This window comes from Lolium perenne, chromosome 3 (assembly GCF_019359855.2).
Source record: "Lolium perenne isolate Kyuss_39 chromosome 3, Kyuss_2.0, whole genome shotgun sequence".
In the NCBI taxonomy this organism is placed as follows: Eukaryota; Viridiplantae; Streptophyta; class Magnoliopsida; order Poales; family Poaceae; genus Lolium; species Lolium perenne.
In genome coordinates, this window is record NC_067246.2 from 53,179,279 (window position 1) to 53,199,403 (window position 20,125).

A 20,125-nucleotide genomic window follows, 5' to 3' on the forward strand; every position below is an offset into this window, starting at 1 on the left:
TTTACTTTTGCAAGACGATTTGTTAAATCCCCGGGATGTCGGGTGTACGTGTAAGACAATATTATCGTCCTTTTATTAGGTCGCACTTTAATGTGGTTGTTAATCATTTGTGTGCCGGCTTGCTTTCTTCCGGCTTGTTCGCTTTTTCCCATCCGCCCCACTCTTTGGCTTTGCCCTTGCCAATCGTACGTCTGACTTGCGGTCCGTCGCCGGATCAAGAGCGTGCCACTGGGTGAGGCCGACAGTATTTCAGTCGAACGAGCCGAGTTCGGCAATCCGGCACTTTTATGAAGAGTTGTACAAGAATCAATTCGCCTTCACTCTTTCCCTTAGCCGCCTTTCGCGTGCCGGCTCCCTAGGCACTTACTCCCGCCAGCCGGACAGCCGGGTTGCGGTCTGTAGCTGGATCGGTAGCCGGCTGTCGGGAAACCGGATCACGGTACTGAGCCGGCCGCGTGAGAGGGTGTTAGCCAATCGGCGAAAACAATAGAGTACGCGAAAAACTTGTCGAAATCGGCGCTCTTAACGCCTGCTTTTTCATAGCTTACAAAAGGGAGTACAAGGGATACATTCCTGCTCTCAAGTATAAAATGGGCGAAGCAAGTTGACATTCCAGGGACGTTTAGTCTCCTCGTCAGTTTTGTTCGCCTTTTTTTCTTAGCCTCTTGGGCATCTATGAGATAGTAGGAATCATTGCCTACTGTCTTGCTAACGATGAAGGGACCCTCCCATGGGGATGACAGTTTATGATGTCCGGCTGTCCGTTGGATCAGCCGGAGCACTAGGTCTCCTTCTCGGAATGCTAAGGACTGGACCTTCCGGCTGTGATAGCATCGGAGGCTCTGCTGGTATATGGTAGACCTGGACTCGGCCATCAGTCGGACCTCTTCGACCAGGTCGACTCCATCTTCATGAGCTTCTTTGGCTTCAGCTTCCGTGTATAGCTTGATCCTTGGCGCGTCGTGCTCGATGTCAGTCGGCAGGACGGCTTCGGCCCCATATACGAGGAAGAAGGGTGTGAAGCCGACTGAGCGGTTTGGCGTTGTGCGCAGGCTCCGCAGCACATGGGGTAGCTCTTCGATCCAGCAGCCGGCTGCTCGTTCGAGTGGCTCCACCAGCCGGGGCCGGATGCCGGCTAGGATCAAGCCGTTGGCCTTCTCCACTTGTCCATTGGACTCCGGATGCGCCACGGATGCTAGGTCCATTTGGATCCCCATTTCTCCGCAGTGACGCTTGAAGACGCCTTCAGCGAAGTTGCTACCGTTGTCGGTGATGATGCTGTGGGGGTAGCCATATCTCACAATTATTTCCTGGAGGAATGTGACAGCTGTGGAGCCGTCCAGCTTCTTGATCGGCTTGGCTTTGATCCACTTGGTGAACTTGTCAATCATCACCAAGAGGTGCGTTATGCCGCCTCGCGCGGTTTTGAACGGGCCCACCATATCCAAGCCCCATACGGCAAACGGCCAGGTAATGGGGATGGTTTTCAAGGCGGAAGCCGGCGAGTGCCTTTTCTTGGCGAAGCGCTGGCAGCCGTTGCACTTCTTCACTAGTTCTTCTGCGTCTCTGAGCGTAGTCGGCCAGTAAAAACCGTGCCGGAAGGCTTTGGCCACTATGGCTCTGGAGGAGGCGTGGTGGCCGCACTCTCCCTGATGGATTTCCCGTAGGAGTTCAATCCCTTCAGCCGGCTCGTCGCACCGCTGGAGCACCCCACTTACGCTGCGTTTGTACAGCTCGTGGTTGATGATGGTATAGGCCTTGGCCCTTCTCTCAATCTGCCTGGCTTGAACCCTGTCATTGGGCAGCACACCATCGGTGAGGTAGGAGAGGAATTCTTGCGCCCATGATGGTACGCATTTTATTTCAAACACGCTGACCATCAAGGCCTCCATCTTCGGAGCTTCCGGGTTCGACTGCATGGTCGCCGGGTTCGGCTGTGGAGCCGGCGGGTTTGGCTGAGAAGCCCCCGACTTAGGCTGAGAAGCCCCCGGGTTCAGCTGAGAAGCCCCCGGGTTCGGCTGTGGAGCCGGCGGGTTTGGCTGAGAAGCCCCCGAGTTTGGCTGAGAAGCCCCCGGGTTGGGCTGAGAAGCCCCCGGGTTCGGCTGTTGAGCCGGCGGGTTCGGCTGAGAAGCCCCCGACTTGGGCGATGAAGCCCCCGGGTTTGGCTGAGAAGCCCCCGGGTCAGCCGGCACGAATATGGAATCCGAGTCCGGTGACGGTATGATGGATGGCTTCCGCAGATGCGCCAAGGCAACCCCCGGCGGGATTGCTTGCCGGGTTGAGCCTATCTTGGACAGCGCGTCAGCCGCCTCGTTGTTTGCTCGCGGCACATGATGGAATTTGCGGCCATCGAAGAAGCCGGCCAGCTGTTGAACGTGGAAGCGGTATGAGGCCATGTTGGCGTCCTTCGCGTCCCAGTCGCCGGATGCTTGCTGTATGACCAAGTCGGAGTCGCCGAAGCAAAGAATGCGACGCACGCCTATCTCCTTGGCCAGCTTCAGCCCGTGGATGAGTGCCTCGTACTCCGCCACATTGTTGGATGCAGCGAAGTGGATCTGCAGGACGTAGTCCAGCCGGTCTCCCTTGGGAGAGGTGACGACGATGCCGGCTCCCAAGCCGTTCCGCATCTTTGAGCCGTCGAAGTGCAGCTTCCAGTGTGTGGAATCAGGCACAGGCGGCAAGTATTGCATCTCGGCCCAATCGACGAAGAAGTCTGCAAGGATCTGCGACTTGATGGCCGTGCGCGGCTCGTAGAGGATGGTATGGGCAGCTAGCTCCAGGGCCCACTTGGCAACCAGGCCATTGGCGTCTTTGCTGCCAATGATTTCCGCCAAGGGCGCTGTGGCCACCACCTTGATGTGGTGCTCCTTGAAGTAGTGCTTGAGCTTCTTGGCCGCCATGTATACGCCGTAGGTGACCTTTTGGTAGTGGGGGTAGTTTTGCTTTGACTGGGACAGCACCTCACTGAGGTAGTAGACTGGGCGCTGGACCGACTGCTCCTTGCTGGCTTTCTTGCGCTCCACCACCAGGACGACGCTAACCACACGATTGGTGGCAGCGATGTACAACAGCATCGGCTCCATTGAAGCCGGCGATGCAAGGATGGGCGCGGTTGAGAGTACTGATGGCGTGTAACTCACACGTTCGTTGGGAACCCCAAGAGGAAGGTATGATGCGCACAGCAGCAAGTTTTCCCTCAGAAAGAAACCAAGGTTTATCGAACCAGGAGGAGCCAAGAAGCACGTTGAAGGTTGATGGCGGCGGGATGTAGTGCGGCGCAACACCAGGGATTCCGGCGCCAACGTGGAACCTGCACAACACAACCAAAGTACTTTGCCCCAACGAAACAGTGAGGTTGTCAATCTCACCGGCTTGCTGTAACAAAGGATTAACCGTATTGTGTGGGAGATGATTGTTTGCAGAAAACAGTAGAACAAGTATTGCAGTAGATTGTATTTCAGTAAAGAGAATTGGACCGGGGTCCACAGTTCACTAGAGGTGTCTCTCCCATAAGACGAACAGCATGTTGGGTGAACAAATTACAGTTGGGCAATTGACAAATAAAGAGAGCATGACCATGCACATACATATCATGATGAGTATAGTGAGATTTAATTGGGCATTACGACAAAGTACATAGACCGCCATCCAACTGCATCTATGCCTAAAAAGTCCACCTTCAGGTTATCATCCGAACCCCCTCCAGTATTAAGTTGCTAACAACAGACAATTGCATTAAGTATTGCGCGTAATGTAACTAGTGACTACATCCTTGAACATAGCACTAATGTTTTATCCCTAGTGGCAACAGCACATCCATAACCTTAGAGGTTCTTGTCACCCCTCCAGATTCACGGAGACATGAACCCACTATCGAGCATAAATACTCCCTCTTGGAGTTACTAGCATCAACTTGGCCAGAGCATCTACTAATAACGGAGAGCATGCAAGATCATAAACAACACATAGATATAACTTTGATAATCAACATAACAAGTATTCTCTATTCATCGGATCCCAACAAACGCAACATATAGAATTACAGATAGATGATCTTGATCATGTTAGGCAGCTCACAAGATCCGACAATGATAGCACAATGGGGAGAAGACAACCATCTAGCTACTGCTATGGACCCATAGTCCAGGGGTAGACTACTCACACATCACTCCGGAGGCGACCATGGCGGCGTAGAGTCCTCCGGGAGATGATTCCCCTCTCCGGCAGGGTGCCGGAGGCGATCTCCTGGATCCCCCGAGATGGGATCGGCGTTGGCGGCGTCTCTGGAAGGTTTTCCGTATCGTGGCTCTCGGTACTGGGGGTTTCGTCACGGAGGCTTTAAGTAGGCGGAAGGGCAGGTCAAGAGGCGGCACGGGGGGCCCAAACCACAGGCCGGCGCGGCCAGGGGTGGGGCCGCACCACCCTAGGGTTTGGCCACCCCGTGGCCCCTCTTCGTTTCGTCTTCAGACTTCTAGAAGCTTCGTGGAAAAATAGGCCCCTGGGCTTTGATTTCGTCCAATTCCGAGAATATTTCCTTACTAGGATTTCTGAAACTAAAAACAGCAGAAAACAGCAACTGGCACTTCGGCATCTTGTTAATAGGTTAGTTCCAGAAAATGCACGAATATGACATAAAGTGTGCATAAAACATGTAGATAACATCAATAATGTGGCATGGAACATAAGAAATTATCGATACGTTGGAGACGTATCTGTTGACTGCCAAAACCCACCGGCGGGCAGCGGCCTATCAACACAGTGTAGAGCCGGGAAGAGCCTAGAGCTGCGGCTGGCTGAGACCCCTCCGAGCGACGGCCCGCAATGCTCTTCTGGTCACACGCGGCGATGCGAAGTGCAAGGGCGTGCCACCTGACCTATACCTGGTCAGGAAGGTGATGGGGATGCCTCGCTTAGTTCCTGCATGGCATACACGTAAACAGTAAATAAGAGCCTCGATCGGCTCTCAGGTTATCCTGTGAATCGGCTCAAAGAGCCGATCCACCCATGATTCGTACGGGGTGCACGAATACCTGGTGATCCTGCTTGATCAAGATAAAGCTAATGAGATCTACGACGATTTAGGGTTTTCACCGCATAATCGGATCATCCTACTCCAGGTTGGGCCTCGCGGCCACGCACGGTGCTCGTAAGCCGATCCTAAACAAGGCCAAAAGAACCAACATGGCGTTGATCCTCGGAACATCCTGTTTAGGACTTGCGAACGCCACCCTACGTGCCGCTGGATCCTCCCCCCCTTTGTAAGGCCTAACTATTGCAGATATTAAACTAATCCTTGCAGAGCAAGGAGCAATCGTAACGGATCAGATCTACTAAATAATGAACAAGCGGGCGCCTTCACACCTGAGATAGGTGTGAGGGCGGCTAGACATGCAAGGGTTGCACTACGTAAGCATGTTATACGGAGAACTATGCTAACCCTAACACATCTATGATAACTACGTTGCCCGCCATCAAAGACGCTTCAGTACGGGCAACGCATGAACAACGTGGAGCTTGTGCTGCCTAGATCGCAAGATGCGATCTAGGCAGCATGTCGCTTACCTGATTGAAACCCTCGAGACGAAGGAGTTGGCGATGCGCCGAGATTGGTTTGTTTTGGGGTGAACGTTGTGTTGTTGTTTATTCCATAAACCCTAGATACATATTTATAGTCCAGGGGACTTTCTAATTCGGACGTGCACCTAACCGTGCACGGGTAAAATTCTAACTTCTAACTTAAGATACGATCTAATAAATTACAGATAAATGGGCAATCTAGCCCAACTTTGCATATAAGGCCGATCTTCGTATTCTCTCCATATATAACCTTCAAGCTTATCTTGATCGTGGCCCACCTCCGACGTGGTCAAATTCTGGTGATAACACATGCCCCCCTGGTTTTGGAAATGACATTTCCAAAATCATTATGCTTTGTCCGTCGGGTCATGTCGTGGCAGAGCAGAACCATTGCAGTATTTTTCGTCATGATGCCCTGTCTTCTCGGCGCCGCGTGATTTGACCGTTGTATTTGGGCACTGCCTCCTCGAAAACTGCTGTGGCATTGAATTTTTTCACCGTAGCCCCCTTTTATTTAACCGCTCTGAACAATTCGCCACTTCACCATCCTGCTCTGTTCTGGTCATCGGCACCAAAAACCCCAATCTCCCACAGCCATGTCTTCCTCTTCTTCCTCTTCGTCGTCGGCCTTCCACGACTCCTCCTCCGAGCTTTCCTACGGGTCCTCCTCCTCCCGTGAGACGCCGCCAGACATCCGCGCCCCAGAAGCATGGGACCTGGAAGACCACGCCTCCTTGGTTTGGTCCGAAGACGACCAGTCCCTGACCAGCGGGGACGAAGATCTTCAGTTCCTTGCCGTCGGGGAACTGGAGTCGGAGAGCGAGGACGATCAGTTCCCCTGTGACGGCTGCCCCACCTCTGAAGAAGAGGAAGAGGAAGACGACGATGATGACGACGACTCCCTCGAGGGCTACCCGCCAGCGAAGCGCCTCCGCATGTGGTGGGACGACGACAGCAGCGACGATGAAGACAAAGATGAAGCTCCCGTAGAGGGCTATGGGAGCAGCGACGAGGAACCCATCGGCAGCAGTGCCGATGAGTGTTCCGAGGATGACGACGAAGGAAGCGACGGCCCATAGATTAGGATCTACTAGTGTAGGCCTAGCAGTAGTAGATTGGTCAACAGACCCTTCTTTTGTTCTTCCTTCCTAAGAAATCGGCCCTTTCTTTGTAAGAAATCCTCTTATCAATGAAGAAAATCCCTTAATTAATTTCGCTCCCTTGCCGATCGTCGAATGGAGTCGTTGTACAGGGAGCCGATAGCAGAACATCGGCTCATATCGCTGCCTGAGGCCAAGCTGTTGTATAAACTTATTTCGCTAAAGTCGATATCAGCGTATCGGCTTTGTTTTCTGAATTCGATGCCCGCGCATCGGCTGTACTTGCATACTGTTAACCTCCATATGTCTTCTCAAGTCGATGTCTGTGCATCGGCTGTGATTTTTCTTATTATTATATTTTTTTTTTACTGGCCGATTCTGAAATCGGCCCCCACATCTTACTGTCCATCATCCCACATGCTTGGGAAATATTTCTTGAGGTGTTGACCATTTACAGCCACTGGGAATTTTTCGCCGCTCAACTCTTCCAGCATGTATGCATTACCCTTCAAGGCCTGGACAACCTTGTACGGACCGTGCCAATTAGGAGACCATTTGCCATATGCCTTATCCCTGGTTCCCAATGGCAACACAGCTTCCCACACAAGATCACCAACTTGGAACTCCTTTGGCCTAACCTTTTTGTTGTAAGCACGAGCCACCCTGGCTTTGTTCTCCTTAATCTTCTCCAACGACCAAAGCCTGAGTTCTGTTGCGTCTTCAATAGTGTCGCTCATCAAAGCTGCATATTCTTCAGCTGTCAGATCATTCTGAAACGTGACACGTCTTGATCCAGCCGTAATTTCCCAAGGCAATACAGCTTCCTGTCCATAGACAAGCTGGTACGGCGAAGTCTTTATGGCTCCATGGCACGACATGCGGTAGGCCCATAATGCTTCTGATAACTTCTCATGCCAATCCCGAGGGTTCTCGTCGATTTTTCTCTTGATCAACTTGATCAGACTCTGATTGGACGCCTCAGCCTGCCCGTTAGCTTGAGCATAGTACGGGGATGATCGGATCAATTTAATCCCTAAGTCATCACAGAACTTCCTAAATTCTTTAGAAGTAAAGACCGAACCTCCATCGGTCGTGATAGTTTGGGGAATCCCAAATCTATGAATGACGTGTTCTTTCACAAACTTGATCACATCTTCTGATTTCACCTTTTTCATAGGGACGGCTTCCACCCACTTAGTGAAGTAATCTGTGATAACCAAAATCCATTCATGTTTTTTACCTGACGCCGGATGGATTTTGCCGATCATATCCATGCCCCACCCCCGAAACGGCCAAGGTTTGATGATTGGGTTCATCGCTGATGCCGGCACCATCTGAATCTTTCCAAACATCTGACACGCTTGGCACCCCTTGTAATAATTGAAGCAATCTTCAAGCATAGTGGGCCAATAAAACCACGATCGCTGATCAACCACTTCATCTTATGAGCCGATCGATGCGTTCCACTGTGCGCCTTCATGCACCTCATGTAAAAGCCGATTAGATTCAGTCGGTCCTAGGCACTTGAGTAGCAACCCCTCCAATGTCCTGTAAAACATGTCGTCTCCTATAAGGACATACTTCATGGCTTTGTATCTAACCCGTTTAGGTGCCCCCCGAGCCGAATCTTTTAAATAATCGAAGATCTCGGCTCTCCAATCATTCTGTTCCAGGAATTGTATCTGAACTTCCGGTCCGTCGGCTATATCTATGTAGCCTGACGCCATTTGTGCGAGATTGTTGGCATCGGTATTCTGGGATCTTGGGATCCAATTAAAGTTGATGTACCGAAACTGTGTCATCAACTCACGGCATTCCATCCAATATGGGAAAAGCGATTCACTTTCGCAATTATATTCATCCGTGAGCTGGTTAATCACCAACTTTGAGTCTCCAAAGAGCTCCATAGCTTCCGCTCCAGCTTCCAATAACAATTCCATTCCCTTGCGTATTGCCTCATATTCTGCTACGTTGTTGGTGCAAGGGGTAGATAATCTGATGGAGAAGGAGTATTCTGCCCCCCGAGGCGACACAAGCAGAATGCCGATGCCACAACCACCGTCACAAACCGATCCATCGAAGAACATAGCCCATGCTCGTATAGATAGTGCTGCTATATTGGTACTGATTCGTTCAGCGATGAGATCGGCCAACGCTTGGCCCTTGACTGCCTTCGCCGGCTGGTACCGGAGATCAAATTCTGACAGCGCCAGCATCCACTTACCGAGTCGGCCTTTCAAAACAGGAGCCGACAACATGTGCTTGACAACGTCCGATTCTGAGATGACGATGATTTCTGCCGTCAGAAGGATGTGATGAAGCTTGGTGCAGGTAAAGAACAGGCAGAGGCAAAGTTTCTCGACCTCAGGATATCTTGTCTCCGCGTCCAGCATCCTTCTGCTGAGATAGAAAACGACTCTCTCAACGCCCTCGTAGAGTTGCACCACTACCGAAGCAATGGACGTGTCAGCTACTGACAGGTAGATGTAGAATGGCCTGTCTTGCTGGGGCGGAACTAATACAGGCGGTGTTGTCAGATATCGCTTAATTTCATCAAACGCCTGTTGCTGTTCTGCCCCCCAGTGAAACTCGTCGTCAGATTTAGTCTTCACCAACGCCATGAACGGCTCGATTCGTCCTGACAAATTAGAGATGAACCGCCGGACGAAATTGATCTTGCCGATGAGGCGTTGGAGCTCCTTTTTCGTGGTGGGCGGCTGCATGGTACGCACCGCCTCCTGACTTTTCAGGCCGATCTCAATTCCCCGCTCATGAACCAGAAAACCTAGGAATTGACCAGCCGTCACGCCAAAGGCGCACTTCTTCGGATTCATTCTCAGCCCGAATTTCCGAGTTCGGTCTAGGACGCGCCGTAGATCGTCCAAATGCCCCTCCATGGAGACCGATTTGACCACCACCTCGTCGATATAGATCTCCACCAACTTGCCGATCAGATCATGAAATATATAATTCATGGCTCGTTGGTATGTCGCACCAGCATTCTTCAGTCCAAAGGTCATGACCACGTATTCAAACAAGCCTACTGCCCCTGGTACTCTGAATGCGGTCTTGTGTATATCTTCCGGAGCCATGAAAATCTGGTTATAACCGGCGTTGCCATCCATGAAGCTCAACACCTTGTGGCCAGCAGCAGCGTTTATCAATGTTTCTGCCACGGGCATTGGATATTCGTCCTTTGGGGTGGCTCTGTTAAGATCTCGGAAATCGATGGCCACGCGCCATCGGCCGTCCTTCTTCTCCACCGGGACGATACTGGAGATCCACTCAGCATACCTGCATGGCCTGATGAATCCAGCGGCCAACATTTTCTCGATCTCCTTCTTGACTTCTTCCAGGATCTCGGCCTTCATCTGACGTGCTCGCTGTTGGAATGGCCGAAATCCTTTCTTAAGGGGGAGCCGATGCTCAATGATGCTCCTGTCCAACCCAGGCATCTCCGTGTAATCCCATGCAAAGCAATCTGGGTATTCCTTCAACAGGGCTATCATCTGTCCCCTGAGCTGTGGATCTAACTTCTTGCTGATAAAAGTAGGTCGAGGCTTATCCCCAGGACCGATGTCGACTTCTTCTAGCTCATCAGCTGATGTAAACCCGTACCCTAGCTTTCCGTCACCTGTGAGGTCGACGCCACATACCGGGAGAGCATGTGATACGGATACTACGGGCCGATCGCTAGCATCGGCTTCTACCTTGATCATCACCAAGATGTTTTGGTGGTGTTGGGGCCGATCGCATGGAGCAGCCTCTTCCTTATCTTTGCCACGAGAGCAGCTGCCCTCGCCTTTATCTCCATCAAGGGGGTGTCCCAGTTCTATCATGTTGACGTTGAACGAGTGTCCTGGTTGGCACCTCCCAGGGTTAGTACCGCTGGTCCTGCCAACGGTGCGCGACGGTGAATGAGGCACTCCCGGTGCCGCCGATGTGCACGACAACGGCAGACGGGGCTGGAGTGGCACTTTTCCTCGGTAGGTCCTAAGAGCTGGCTCTAATAGAGAGTGCTGATTCTTCATGACCTCCTCGACCATCCGAACGGCGACGTGCTCCAAAGTATTCACCAGGCTCTCAGAATGGAGACGCAACGAGTGAGCCACCATGCCACCAATCTCCTGGCGCACGGCCCTGGTACGTTCCTCTGACGGGACAGATAGATCCACTTCATCGAGTGCGCCTTCTGGTGAGAACCCCTTCCGCCTGACGCCATGTGAACGAGTTCTGTGATATGAGCCGATGAGGTCGGCTTCGAGGGTAGCCTTGGTTTCGTCATATCACTTCTTGAGCTCGTCAGGCAGTTCCTCGTAGGTGACTGGCGTGCCGTCCGCCGCCATCTCAGATGTAGATGGCGATGTGGTTGATGTAGACGATTGTCCCACCGGGCGTGCCAGAATGTGTTGACTGCCAAAACCCACCGGCGGGCAGCGGCCTGTCAACACAGTGTAGAGCCGGGAAGAGCCTAGAGCTGCGGCTGGCTGAGACCCCTCCGAGCGACGGCCCGCAATGCTCTTCTGGTCACACGCGGCGATGCGAAGTGCAAGGGCGTGCCACCTGACCTATACCTGGTCAGGAAGGTGATGGGGATGCCTCGCTTAGTTCCTGCATGGCATACACGTAAACATTAAATAAGAGCCTCGATCGGCTCTCAGGTTATCCTGTGAATCGGCTCAAAGAGCCGATCCACCCATGATTCGTACGGGGTGCACGAATACCTGGTGATCCTGCTTGATCAAGATAAAGCTAATGAGATCTACAACGATTTAGGGTTTTCACCGCATAATCGGATCATCCTACTCCAGGTTGGGCCTCGCGGCCACGCACGGTGCTCGTAAGCCGATCCTAAACAAGGCCAAAAGAACCAACATGGCGTTGATCCTCGGAACATCCTGTTTAGGACTTGCGAACGCCACCCTACGTGCCGCTGGATCCTCCCCCCCCTTTGTAAGGCCTAACTATTGCAGATATTAAACTAATCCTTGCAGAGCAAGGAGCAATCGTAACGGATCAGATCTACTAAATAATGAACAAGCAGGGCGCCGCCCCTACACCTGAGATAGGTGTGAGGGCGGCTAGACATGCAAGGGTTGCACTACGTAAGCATGTTATACGGAGAACTATGCTAACCCTAACACATCTATGATAACTACGTTGCCCGCCATCAAAGACGCTTCAGTACGGGCAACGCATGAACAACGTGGAGCTTGTGCTGCCTAGATCGCAAGATGCGATCTAGGCAGCATGTCGCTTACCTGATTGAAACCCTCGAGACGAAGGAGTTGGCGATGCGCCGAGATTGGTTTGTTTTGGGGTGAACGTTGTGTTGTTGTTTATTCCATGAACCCTAGATACATATTTATAGTCCAGGGGACTTTCTAATTCGGACGTGCACCTAACCGTGCACGGGTAAAATTCTAACTTCTAACTTAAGATACGATCTAATAAATTACAGATAAATGGGCAATCTAGCCCAACTTTGCATATAAGGCCGATCTTCGTATTCTCTCCATATATAACCTTCAAGCTTATCTTGATCGTGGCCCACCTCCGACGTGGTCAAATTCTGGTGATAACAGTATCAGCATCCCCAAGCTTAGTTCTGCTCGTCCCGAGCAGGTAAAACGATAACACAGATAATTTCTGGAGTGACATGCCATCATAATCTTGATCATACTATTTGTAAAGCATATGTAGTGAATGCAGCGATCAAAACAATGTATATGACATGAGTAAACAAGTGAATCATAAAGCAAAGACTTTTCATGAATAGCACTTCAAGACAAGCATCAATAAGTCTTGCATAAGAGTTAACTCATAAAGCAATAATTCAAAGTAAAGGCATTGACGCAACACAAAAGAAGATTAAGTTTCAGCGGTTGCTTTCAACTTGTAACATGTATATCTCATGGATATTGTCAACATAGAGTAATATAATAAGTGCAATAAGCAAGTATGTAGGAATCAATGCAAAGTTCACACAAGTGTTTGCTTCTTGAGGTGGAGAGAAATAGGTGAACTGACTCAACATTGAAAGTAAAAGAATGGTCCTCCATAGAGGAAAAGCATCGATTGCTATATTTGTGCTAGAGCTTTGATTTTGAAAACATGAAACAATTTTGTCAACGGTAGTAATAAAGCATATGCATCATGTAAATTATATCTTATAAGTTGCAAGCCTCATGCATAGTATACTAATAGTGCCCGCACCTTGTCCTAATTAGCTTGGACTACCGGATCATCACAATGCACATGTTTTTACCAAGTGTCACAAAGGGGTACCTCTATGCCGCTTTGTACAAAGGTCTAAGGAGAAAGCTCGCATTGGATTTCTCGCTATTGATTATTCTTCAACTTAGACATCCATACCGGGACAACATAGACAACAGATAATGGACTCCTCTTTTATGCATAAGCATGTAACAACAATTAATAATTTTCTCATTTGAGATTGAGGATATATGTCCAAAACTGAAACTTCCACCATGGATCATGGCTTTAGTTAGCGGCCCAATGTTCTTCTCTAACAATATGCATGCTTAACCATAGGGTGGTAGATCTCTCTTACTTCAGACAAGACGGACATGCATAGCAACTCACATGAAATTCAACAATGAATAGTTGTTGGCGTCCCCAGTGAACATGGTTATCGCACAACAAGCAACTTAATAAGAGATAAAGTGCATAATTACATATTCAATACCACAATAGTTTTTAAGCTATCTGTCCCATGAGCTATATATTGCAAAGGTGAATGATGGAATTTTAAAGGTAGCACTCAAGCAATTTACTTTGGAATGGCGGAAAATACCATGTAGTAGGTAGGTATGGTGGACACAAATGGCATAGTGGTTGGCTCAAGTATTTTGGATGCATGAGAAGTATTCCCTCTCGATACAAGGTTTAGGCTAGCAAGGCTTATTTGAAACAAACACAAGGATGAACCGGTGCAGCAAAACTCACATAAAAGACATATTGAAAACATTATAAGACTCTACACTGTCTTCCTTGTTGTTCAAACTCAATACTAGAAATTATCTAGACCTTAGAGAAACCAAATATGCAAACCAAATTTTAGCATGCTCTATGTATTTCTTCATTAATGGGTGCAAAGCATATGATGCAAGAGCTTAAACATGAGCACAACAATTGCCAAGTATCACATTACCCAAGACATTTATAGCAATTACTACATGTATCATTTTCCAATTCCAACCATATAACAATTTAACGAAGGAGAAACTTCGCCATGAATACTATGAGTAGAAACCAAGGACATACTTGTCCATATGCTACAGCGGAGCGTGTCTCTCTCCCATAAAGTGAATGCTAGGATCCATTTTATTCAAACAAAACAAAAACAAAAACAAACCGACGCTCCAAGAAAAAGCACATAAGATGTGATGGAATAAAAATATAGTTTCAGGGGAGGAACCTGATAATGTTGTCGATGAAGAAGGGGATGCCTTGGGCATCCCCAAGCTTAGACGCTTGAGTCTTCTTAATATATGCAGGGGTGAACCACCGGGGCATCCCCAAGCTTAGAGCTTTCACTCTCCTTGATCATGTTGCATCATACTCCTCTCTTGATCCTTGAAAACTTCCTCCACACCAAACTCGAAACAACTCATTAGAGGGTTAGTGCACAATATAAATTGACATATTCAGAGGTGACACAATCATTCTTAACACTTCTGGACATTGCATAATGCTACTGGACATTAGTGGATCAAAGAAATTCATCCAACATAGCAAAAGCGGCAATGCGAAATAAAAGGCAGAATCTGTCAAAACAGAACAGTTCGTATTGACGAATTTTAAAATGGCACCAGACTTGCTCAGATGAAAATGCTCAAATAGAATGAAAGTTGCGTACATATCTGAGGATCATGCACGTAAATTGGCTTAATTTTCTGAGATACCTACAGGGAGGTGGACCCAGATTCGTGACAGCAAAGAAATCTGGAACTGCGCAGTAATCCAAATCTAGTACTTACTTTTCTATCAACGGCTTAACTTGGCACAACAAAACACAAAACTAAGATAAGGATAGGTTGCTACAGTAGTAAACAACTTCCAAGACACAAAATAAAAACAAAGTACTGTAGGTAAAACATGGGTTGTCTCCCATAAGCGCTTTTCTTTAACGCCTTTCAGCTAGGCGCAGAAAGTGTGCATCAAGTATTATCAAAGGGTGATGCATCGTTATCATGAGCTCCCCCATCCATAGTGGTACTAAGGGCTTTGTCAATTTTAGGCCTATAATAATACTTCTTTGGTCTAGGCACTTTAGAGACATACATAAACTTTTGCTCCTTACCCACATAAGCTTTCTCCTTATATTTAAGAGAAGAAAATGTTGAACCCAAGGTTCCCATAGCTTTTTCAAGTTCGTCAATCCTATTGATTTGATCATCATGGACAGCATTATTTCCTAGGACACTAATTCTTTCATCAATTCCTCCTAAGGATTTATCAAGTTCATCAGTTTTATCAAGTAATATTTCCAATTTAGCTTCAATACTTGGAAATTTTTTCTCTATGGTTTCCAATTTTTTCATAACATCTTCAAGAGAGATTTCAGTTTTAACTTTATCAACAGGGGGTATTCCAAATAAACTCTCAATAATGCAACTAGCTTCTAATGCAGGAGTACTTAAGAAGTCACCTTTTGCGAGACTATCAAGAACATATCTATTCCAGCTAGAGATACCAACATAAAAATTCCTGAGTAAAATAATGGTGGAGTGTTTCTTAGTGCATCTATTATGGGCATCACTAATTCTATACCAAGCATCTCTCAAACATTCTCCCCCTCGTTGCTTAAATGTACGAACTTCAACTTCAGGATTACTCATTTTAGTAGTAGTAAATAAAGCAAACTAGATAAAGTAAATGCAAGTAAACTAATTTTTTTTGTGTTTTTGATATAGCAAACAAGATAGCAAATAAAGTAAAACTAGCAACTAATTTTTTTGTATTTTGATTTAGTGCAGCAATCAAAGTAGTAAATAAAACTAAGCAAGACAAAAACAAAGTAAAGAGATTGAGAAGTGGAGACTCCCCTTGCAGCGTGTCTTGATCTCCCCGGCAACGGCGCCAGAAAAAGAGCTTGATGGCGTGTAACTCACACGTTCGTTGGGAACCCCAAGAGGAAGGTATGATGCGCACAGCAGCAAGTTTTCCCTCAGAAAGAAACCAAGGTTTATCGAACCAGGAGGAGCCAAGAAGCACGTTGAAGGTTGATGGCGGCGGGATGTAGTGCGGCGCAACACCGGGATTCCGGCGCCAACGTGGAACCTGCACAACACAACCAAAGTACTTTGCCCCAACGAAACAGTGAGGTTGTCAATCTCACCGGCTTGCTGTAACAAAGGATTAACCGTATTGTGTGGAAGATGATTGTTTGCAGAAAACAGTAGAACAAGTATTGCAGTAGATTGTATTTCAGTAAAGAGAATTGGACCGGGATCCACAGTTCACTAGAGGTGTCTCTCCCATAAGACGAACAACATGTTGGGTGATTTGGGCAATTGACAAATAAAGAGAGCATGACCATGCACATACATATCATGATGAGTATAGTGAGATTTAATTGGGCATTACGACAAAGTACATAGACCGCCATCCAACTGCATCTATGCCTAAAAAGTCCACCTTCAGGTTATCATCCGAACCCCCTCCAGTATTAAGTTGCTAACAACAGACAATTGCATTAAGTATTGCGCGTAATGTAACTAGTGACTACATCCTTGAACATAGCACTAATGTTTTATCCCTAGTGGCAACAGCACATCCATAACCTTAGAGGTTCTTGTCACCCCTCCAGATTCACGGAGACATGAACCCACTATCGAGCATAAATACTCCCTCTTGGAGTTACTAGCATCAACTTGGCCAGAGCATCTACTAATAACGGAGAGCATGCAAGATCATAAACAACACATAGATATAACTTTGATAATCAACATAACAAGTATTCTCTATTCATCGGATCCCAACAAACGCAACATATAGAATTACAGATAGATGATCTTGATCATGTTAGGCAGCTCACAAGATCCAACAATGATAGCACAATGGGGAGAAGACAACCATCTAGCTACTGCTATGGACCCATAGTCCAGGGGTAGACTACTCACACATCACTCCGGAGGCAACCATGGCGGCGTAGAGTCCTCCGGGAGATGATTCCCCTCTCCGGCAGGGTGCCGGAGGCGATCTCCTGGATCCCCCGAGATGGGATCGGCGTTGGCGGCGTCTCTGGAAGGTTTTCCGTATCGTGGCTCTCGGTACTGGGGGTTTCGTCACGGAGGCTTTAAGTAGGCGGAAGGGCAGGTCAAGAGGCAGCACGGGGGGCCCAAACCACAGGCCGGCGCGGCCAGGGGTGGGGCCGCGCCGCCCTAGGGTTTGGCCACCCCGTGGCCCCTCTTCGTTTCGTCTTCGGACTTCTGGAAGCTTCGTGGAAAAATAGGCCCCGGGGCTTTGAATTCGTCCAATTCCGAGAATCTTTCCTTACTAGGATTTCGGAACCCAAAAACAGCTGACAAAGAATCGGCACTTCGGCATCTTGTTAATAGGTTAGTTCCAGAAAATGCACGAATATGACATAAAGTGTGCATAAAACATGTAGATAACATCAATAATGTGGCATGGAACATAAGAAATTATCGATACGTTGGAGACGTATCAAGTACGCGCTTCAAGTCATGGAAGGCTTCATCCGCCTGCGGTGACCAGACGAATTTGTCCGATTTCTTCAGCAACTGGTACAGGGGCAGTGCCTTTTCCCCCAGCCGGCTGACGAAGCGGCTCAAGGAGGCCAGGCATCCGGTGAACTTCTGGACGTCCTTGAGGCACTGCGGCAGCTCCATCTTCTCAATGGCACTGATCTTCTCCGGGTTGGCTTCGATTCCTCGCTGAGAGACGAGGTAGCCCAGGAGTTGGCCGACTGGCACGCCGAACGTGCATTTGGCCGGGTTGAGCTTCATCCGGAATCTTCGCAGATTGGTGAAGGTTTCTCTTAGGTCATCAAGGAGGGTAGGCATCTCCTTGGTTTTTACAACGACATCATCCACATATGCGTGAACATTTCTGCCGATTTGATCCTGCAAACACTTTTGCATGCACCTTTGGTAGGTGGCGCTTGCATTTTTCAAGCCGAATGGCATAGTCGTGTAGCAGTAAGCCCCATACGGGGTAATGAACGAAGTCTTTATTTGATCAGCCGGATTCAAAGGAATCTGGTGGTAGCCTGAATAGGCGTCTAAAAAGACAACAGTTCAAAGCCGGCAGTCGAATCTATGACTTGATCTATGCGCGGCAGGGGGAAGGGGTCCTTCGGGCACGCCTTGTTGAGGCTGGTGTAGTCGATACACATGCGCCAGGAGCCGTTCTTCTTCAAAACCAGGACCGGGTTCGCCAACCAGTCCGGGTGCAGCACTTCCATGATGAAGCCGGCTGCGAGGAGCCGGGCGATTTCTTCACCGATGGCCTTCCTTCTTTCTTCGGCGAAGCGCCTGAGGGGCTGCTTCACCGGCTTGGCTTCAGGCCTGACGTGGATGTGGTGCTCAGCCAACTACCTCGGCACACCCGTCATGTCCCTTGGAGACCATGCAAAGATGTCCCGATTCTCACGGAGGAAGCTGGTGAGCTCGCTTTCCTATTTGCTGCTCAAGCCGGCACCGATGGTGACGTACTTGTCCGGCTGCGCCGGGTCGAGCAGGATCTTCTTGGTGTTGTTGGCCGGCTGGAAGTGAGTCGTCCCAGCCGGGTTGCCTACAGCCGGCATGTTCGACTGCGCGGCCTTGGCCAAGGCGACAGCGTCGTGGATGAGCTGCTTCTCGGTGGCGATGACCAGCGTCTGGGCCATCTTGGAGCTCTGCGTGGCGCAGTTCATGGAGCGGCGGTAGTCGCCGGCTACGGTGATGACCCCTTTTGGGCCAGGCAGCTTCATCTTCAGGTACCCGTAGTGGGGCACCGCCATGAACTTGGTCAGGGCCGGCCTGCCCAGGAGCGCGTGGTAGGGACTGACGAGGTCCACCACCTCGAACTCGACCTTCTCGGTGCGGAAGTGATCCGGCTTCCCGAACATCACCTCCAGCGTGATCCGGCCGATCGGCTGGCAGCAGTGGCCTGGCACGATGCCATGGAAGACGGTGGGGGTGGGACGCAACTCGGCCTCCTGTATGCCCAGCTTGCGGGCGGTGTCGCGGTAGAGGATGTTGATGCTGCTACCGCCATCGATGAGGACGCGCGAGAAGCGCATGCTGCGCCGGGTTGTGCCGATGGTGGGGTCGAGGACCATGGCATAGCTGCCCGGCTTCGGCAGGACAGCCGGTGTATCGCGGCGATCAAATGTGATGGCCTGCTCTGACCAGTTTAGGTACTAGGGGACCGGCGGTATGACCGCGTTGACCTCGAGGGAACGGCTCTGCTGGCTCGTCTTGTCCTTAGGCTCGGAGGTGAAGATGATGTAGGTAGCATCCTCGGCCAAGTAGCGGCCATGGTGCACTTGGTTAGCCTCGTGGTGCTCGAGGTTGGCGTTCTCTGCGCCGGCTTGGCCACCCGGCCCGCCGGCTGGTGGAGGCGGGGGTGGAGGAGGTAGCGGCTCGCCGCTCGTCAGCCGCTTCATGAAGTGGCAGTCGCGGGTGGTGTGGTTGGAGGGGTTCTGTTATCACCAGAATTTGACCGAGTCAGAGGTGGGCCGCGATCAAGATGGATTTGAAGAATATACACGGAGGAAATACGTGAATCGGCCTGTTATACAAAGTCTGGGCTAGTTGGCCCGTGTATCTGTAATATAGTACGATACGTGTCGTTTAGGTAAAGTTTGTCTCGTGCACGGTGGGGATTATTCCCACGTTAGAAAGTCCCCTGGACTATAAATATGTATCTAGGGTTTATGAAATAAACAACAACCAACGTTCAACCACAAATCAATCTCGGCGCATCGCCAACTCCTTCGTCTCGAGGGTTTCTACCGGTAAGCATCATGCTGCCTAGATCGCATCTTGCGATCTAGGCAGCATAAGCTTTATGTTGTTCATGCGTTGCTCGTACTGAAGCCTTTTTGATGGCGAGCAACGTAGTTATCTTAGATATGTTAGGGTTAGCATTGTTCTTCATATTACATGCTATCGTAGTGCAACCCTTGCATATCTAGCCGCCCTTACACCTATCCTAGGTGTAGGGGCGGCACCCCGCTTGATCATTATTTAGTAGATCTGATCCGTTACGGTTGCTCCTTGTTCTTCAAGGATTAGTTTAATATCTGCAATAGTTAGGCCTTACAAAGGGTTGGAGGATCTAGCGGCACGTAGGGTGTCGTTTGCTAGTCCTAGACAGGATGTTCCGGGGATCAACCTCGTGTTGGTTTTTAGGCCTTGTCTAGGATCGGCTTACGATCACCGTGCGTGGCCGCGAGGCCCAATCGTGAGTAG